Source organism: Amblyomma maculatum, chromosome 1 (genome assembly GCF_055883805.1).
Source record: "Amblyomma maculatum isolate TAMU_Amacu chromosome 1, ASM5588380v1, whole genome shotgun sequence".
Taxonomy (NCBI): Eukaryota; Metazoa; Arthropoda; class Arachnida; order Ixodida; family Ixodidae; genus Amblyomma; species Amblyomma maculatum.
The window spans coordinates 398,140,778-398,147,731 of NC_139344.1; positions in this window are offsets into that span (position 1 = coordinate 398,140,778).

A 6,954-nucleotide genomic window follows, 5' to 3' on the forward strand; every position below is an offset into this window, starting at 1 on the left:
CCTCTTCTTTATCTCCGAGGCTTCAGTGAGGTCCGTGCCTCGTTTGTCCTTTATCACGCCCAGCTTAGCACAGAAGCTTCCTTTGATATCTTTGATTGTCTTATACAGAGCTCTTGTGTTCCTTAATTGTCTGTTGTCCTCAACTGCTTGGTACTGTATGTTCAGGAAGGCATTCTTATCTCTCCTTGCTATTTTCCGAAAATCCGCATTGAGAACCTTGTATCTGTCTCTTTCCCCCATAACTTTTGCCATCCTCCTTTCCTCAGCTATTTGCAAAGCCTCTTCAGATAACCAGTTTGCTTTCTTGCATTTCTTTTGCTTTGGAACTACCTTAGTAGCAACTTCTTGTATTATATCACGAACATCAGTCCACATCTCTTCGGGCTCTCTGTCTTCTAGATCTAATTGTTGAAATCGATTCCTCACTTCCACAGCATGTTCTAATGAAATTTGATCCAGATCATACATGAAAGGCCTTCTAGTTTTCTGCCTTTTCCTCAATCGAAGCTTAATTTTGGCAACAAGAAGCTGATGATCGGTGCCACAATCGGCCCCAGGCCTTGTTTTTACTGCTTGTATAGCGCTTCTCCATCTCTGCCGGCAAAGAATATAATCGATCTGATTCCTGTACAGACCGTCCGGTGAAGTCCATGTGTACAGGCGCCTCTTGTGCTGTTGAAAATGAGTATTCGCTATGGTCAGGTTGTTTTCTTGACAAAACTCTACTAGCCTCTACCCAGCTTCATTTGGCTCGCCAAGACCAAACTTGCCTGTAATTCCGGATATTTCTTCACTCCCGACCTTAGCATTCCAGCCTCCTATGAGAAAAACGACGTCTGATGATGGGGTGCGGTCTAAAAGGCATTGTAGGTCCGCATAAAATCTCTCAATGTCAGCTTCTTCAGCAGTAGTGGTCGGTGCATAGACTTGGATAACTGTTATGTTGAAAGGGTGACCTTGGATCCGAAGTGAAATCATTCGGTCGTTTTTTGGGCTGTACCCTAGCACTGCTTTGCCCATTCGTCTGTTTACTATGAGAGCGACCCCATTCCTTCTTTGGATTCGTGCCCACAATAAAAGACATAATGGTCGCCGGAGTTAAATTCTCCCATTCCGGTCCACTTGAGCTCGCTGATACCCAAGATATCAATGTTCAATCTGTCCATTTCTCGCTTGACGACATCCAGTTTACCTTGCGTCATAGATCTTACATTCCACGTTGCTATGTGATATATCTCCTTGCAACATCGGACTTTCCGGTCGCTTCCCGACACATCCACGACTGAGCGTCCTTTTGGCTTTAGCCCAGCCGCTTCATTCGTCCTGGAGCTACTAGGAATCGCCCTTTGTTCATCCCCAGTAACATGTGGGACGCCTTCCAACCTGGGGGGCTCATCTTCCGGCGCCATATCATTAATGGTATTGTGACTGGCCATAGGGTTTTCTTGGCAGGAAATACTGGAGTGGGTTGCCATTACCTTCTCCAGTGAATCACATTTTGTCAGAACTCTCTGCCGTGATCTGTCTATGTTGGGTGTCCCTACACAGCAGAGCTCACGACTTCATCGAGTTTCGCAAGCCCCTCCGCCACGACAAGGCAGTGATCCATGAAGGGGTAGCAGTTTGTGCCAAATAACTTTGGTTGCACTGTCATGAAAACAATGTGAACCATCGGGATCTGAACGGGTGCGAACGAATATTGTCGAAAGGCTGGGACAAATAATTCAGGTAGGCTTGAAAATCGCTTGCTGAACGAACGAAGGAAGCTAAATACTGGTGGCAAATCTGGACGTATCTGCATCAGCAGTGCTTAATGTCTGGCTCTGTCGGAGGGGAATCTGTAGTGGTTCGAGCACAGGTGGAAAGGAAAATAACGGTGGAGAGAGAAAGCGGCTAGCGGCCTGCCTCCCACATCGTTTTATACAAATATAAGGGGGAGAAATCATTTTTCTCATTCCCCGGTTTTAGGAATTATGTTAATGTCTTTTAAAACTTGCTGGGGAAATGCCGAAACAACAGAGAAGGAATTAAATTTTCTGACAACCACTAACAAGAAAAAAAGATGACAGCCTGCTTTGTATTCATGCAGTCCTTATACAATAAGTTAGCGTGGAGGGTCTCTCAGACCCCCCCCCCCCCCCCCGAGACCCCCCTGACTTCCGAAGCAACGGAATCTCGTTTAATCGCCGCGATTTGGTGCTACCGTGACAAGAGAAAACTTATCTATATATTTTTTAAATCTAGTGTATTTCACTTCCCCACTGCGTCAATGAAAGATAGCAGGAGGTGGTAAACAGAGCTTCACGTATTCGACTGCTCAGCACGAGCTTCATTTGTCAGTGGAAACTGATGCATTACAATTACGCACTGGTACCATTTTCGGCTTGCAGATCTGGATTGGAAAACATTTATTTTCAGCATTGAGCCATATGTGGGCACTATGGGTCTCCGTAAAAACATTCTCGGAAAAAAATATCCCCGGAGTAAATGTCCCCGGAAAAAATGTCCCCAAGCGGTTTTTCGTGTCGAGCTGCAATGATGTATGCTACAGCGCTTCCACCTGTCGGCTTGAAAGTGACCCAGCATCGAAGTGATGCGGGACGTTCATAACAAAAAAAAAAAAAATGATGGCAGTAGTAACACAGTTATAGCACTCGTCTTCGCTTTATTTGCTGGGAAAATGCGAGCTGACCGCCGGCTTTATTGGAGCGGAAGCTTGGAGCGATGCGTTAAGGTACAATGGTCAACAACTGGTTAAGCTTGGGCCTGCCTTAACATATACAGCATCTCCATCACCACCAGAAGTGCAGTAAGGATTCTAAACTATCATCAGAGGAAGAGCTGAATCTCGACCTGGAAGGTTTTCGGGGTAGTTCCAAAAAGCCTTCTGTTTTGGGCCGTTTCCCAAGAGGACCACACTCCGATTCGGTTGTACCTTTCTCAGCGGGAAAATTACCGAAGACCTCGCAGCCACGCGACGTATGAATAGTCGGATGACCCTTTCACTATATTTTTTCGCAGTGCATGTAAACACGTTAGGCGCCCTGAGGACCCAGGTCCCAAATGATGATTACATTTACCCCAAAGGCAAGAAAGAATGGTAGAAAATGTACATTTGTTGCGATGTGAATTACGGAAGAATTCATTCTTACATCGCATTTTAACCTTGGTAACGTTTTATCCTAGCGGTCGCTTTTTCAGGGGCCTTTTCTTCCGGGGACGTTTTTTCTGGGGACGTATCTTCCGGGGATCTTTTTTTCCGGGGAGGTTTTTACCTACACCCGGGGACTACACTTAGATGGCTTTGAGTCCGTGGCTCTCAGCGACCTGTACTCAGTGGCCTGAACTTGCGTCAATTGGTCTGAGCTGACCCACCGCACTAGGGAAGAGACTAGTAGTAGGTCAACCGGTGACGGCGCTTTTTTGCAGCTCCATAATATCCGGCTATCTCGCCGCATTCTTTACAAGTTGAATTGTATTATGTTGGGCTCGTGTGGGCTAATTTCGACTGGCTCGCGTATGAAGCCGACGCCAGGTTATCCGCTGCCTTTTGTGAAGCTTCTAGTCTGGTCGTGGATATATACGCCTTTCTGGTTTAAAGGGATAAGTGTAGTCGTGAAATGATATCATTGCATCTCTTGAGAAATAGGGGGAACCAACCTAGCTCACTGCTCGGCGAGTGTGCCGGCACCCATATTAGTTCCACCTCTTTTTGGTTCCAGTCTTGATGGGGATCATGCCCCTCGCAACATTGTTTATAGAGGCTTTGGAGTCGCTAATTGTGGTTACAGATTTGGTGCTGACAATCGCCTCGCGATAGCCGCCTCCTCCACCGTCCCTGAGTTGTTTTTATCGAACCTAGCTGCCATTAATGTTTTACCCGAGTCGTTCACGCACACGACCGCAAATAGTGGCCTCCTTCGTATTCCGCTGCGTCTGCATCCCAGTAAAAACAAAATCAATGGTTCCAATTCGGACGACCTGTCAGATTGAATTGGTTCTGCCAATCCCAAATGATTTGCCCAATGGGTACTGCCCAACCCAACTGGTTTCTTCACTCCCACTTGGGAAGCCCAATGGGTTTCTTCATTCCCAATTGGGATGCCCAGTTGGTTTCGTGACTGGAAATAGTCTTAAGGAAATATTCCCAATTGGGAAAGTGAAGTTAGTGATATCCTTGACTGAGATGTGCACATATATACATACCTCTATAAAGAGACAAAAGTGAAAAATTTAAATTCTTATAAAAAGTATAATGCCACTTAATCTTATTAATTGGTCTTATCATGTCCACTTAAGTGCAGGCATATTTAAGTAAGTTAACTATGAATAATAAAAATGTGTCACTGGTCCCAGCAGCCCTGTTCAACGAATGGAGTATATAAGTCACCAAAGTATCCTGTGGATATATCAATTGAATCTGTGTTAGTTCCGTTTGTGTGATGCATGCTTGCCTCTCATGATTTCTGTAAAAACTTGTAGTTTCATTCCATTTGTATAAAAGTCGGCTCCCCTGTAACGTCTCGACAGAAAACATTGAAATTACATCACCCTTTTTTTTTCAGCTATGTGAGTTCAAACCATTTGGGCTCACTGTGTATGCCATTTGAGTTCAATTGGTGAACCATTTGGTCTTCATGGGTGACCTATTATTTCCAATTGGAAGCACCAATTCATATCAAATGGTCAGGCCCAATGGTTGACGAAAACACAATTGGTTTTTGACCAATTCATTTCAATTGGGAGATTCCCAATTGGACTCATTGAATTTTTTGACTGGGATAAACAGTGTATTGAGAGCCTTCTAATTTAGCCTCAAGGGCCTTTGCTCTTGCTTTTCTCCTGCCCTGATGAAAAGCAGGGTGTATATTTTTGGTAGCAGTTTAACAGTGAGTGCGTTCCTGACTTCAGTCGGCAGTTTTACCTGTGCACTTCTTTCAGGATTATCCCGTATTCTTATAGGTTACCCAAGATCTTCCATCCCGTGAATTTGGTGGCGAGCCTCCTTAATTGCGTGATTATATATGTGCCTCGCACAGTTCTATGGTGTTATTGTAGACCTCCCCAGTTTAAGAAGTATTTTCGCTGGGGTACAGTGGTGTAGCCCCAGTGCTGCTTTACATGCCGGCCTTAAGATCCCTTCCGTTTGTTCTTTTCCGCCAGGCCTATATCTTTAGATAGGGTATGGTATACACTATTCTGCTTATCACAAAAGCCTTAACTATTCGGCACAAATCTTTCTCTTTGACCCCCTTTGATTTTGTCCACTCTGGTTACCGGTGTTGTCGATGGAGACGCCACGCTTTTTCGACCCACGGACGAAAGCCGCTCAGACCCTCTCCCGCCTCGAACTCTACGGGGGACTCCGCTCCGCTGTGGCGCCGCTCCGGTCTCGCACACTTGGTGGGAGAGCGTGTGTTGAGGGGGACAGAGTGGACGATGCCGCCAGCGAAACGGATTCTTTTGGGGCATTCTGTGTTCGAGCGAGTGCTGACGAAAAGAAGGGACAAAAATCTGTTCCGTTTTTGTTTTAACGACTCTGTGGACTACACAGGTGTCCCACTTAATTCTACCACAATGTCTCTTGCGTTGATTTTGCGTTTACTGTCCCCCGGATTACTACAAGTTCGGATTTGCATGATGAGCATTTCAGCCCCGCCCATTCCGAGTATTCTTGAACAATGTCGATCGCCTGTTGGATATTTTCTTCTATTTCCCCACCATTGCCTGAAAGTTATAGCGTAGATATGTTTAACCTATTTAACAGTCTTCAATAATGGTGGAAGGTTCCTTAAGGTCAGGTTGACGAAGAAATAGGAGAGCAGTAAGCCCTGTAGGGTGCCCTTAATTGTTGTCTAGCTTGTTTCCGACCTGATGTCTCCGAGGCTTATTTCTGCTGTTCTTTAGGTTAGAAAATCCCTAGCGTAACCGTATATCCTCTTGCCAGGGGCAATCTTCTCCAAATTACTTAGTATTGCTTCGTGTTTGGCGGTGTCATCGATGCTCAGTATCCTTTGTACCCCTTTTATTGGGTGGGTCTACGATGTCTGCTTTGAGTTGCATTAAATCCTGCGTAGACAGTTTGCTCCTTATTTCGGAAAATACTTCCCTTTTCTCTGCATATTCCTGTCGTCTGTTTAGTATTACACACTCCAAAAGCTTCCCCAGGCACTTCGTTAGAGATATTGGCCTGAAGTTGCTTACTTCGTTTCTTCCTAGGTTTTGGAATGAAGATCATATTAGCATGTTTCCATTTTTAAGGTATTCTACTTCGTTTCCATATCTCATTTAGAAAGTCTGTGAGCGCAGTGACTGAGACTAAATCTATAGCTTCCTTAGCATTTTATGTGCTGCCAGCTAGAATCATCGCTGCTGGTTGGCTGAGTCTGTCTGTTCTATTTCGTTGGTACTCTTTCTCTACCTCGTGCAGCTGATATTGGGCCTTTTATGATGCCGCTTGGCAACCAGTAGCTTTCCTGTTTTGCATTTCCTTTATGCGATAGCTTATACAGTTCGTTCGGCCGAAAACCCGCATTCGTCGTGCCTAATTGTAGTAACAGTAGTTGTACTTGTCGGCACCACGTATCGGAAATAGGGGGCTCCGCAAAAAAATCCTAACATGGTAATTTATGGTTCTAGTAATTGATTGGCGTGTGACAGACGATGACGTGTTAATGAAATCATTGTAATCGTATAATTGATGATCTAAATAAATGAAAAAAGAAAAATGGAAAATTGGGTGTTTGAAGGTGGAAAAATGCTTAGAACGGAAAGCCAATGCATTATGATGCTAATTACGAAAATTTAGTGTGTGATTGATCAATCAATTCAAATCAAAGAAGAAATGAAAAATTAGAAAGGGTAGTCAAATGTTTCAAGATTCTCAAAATGAAAAGCCGATGCTTGATGTTGCTGAAAAAAAAATTAGAGTGTGCAATTGATGAATTATTTGAA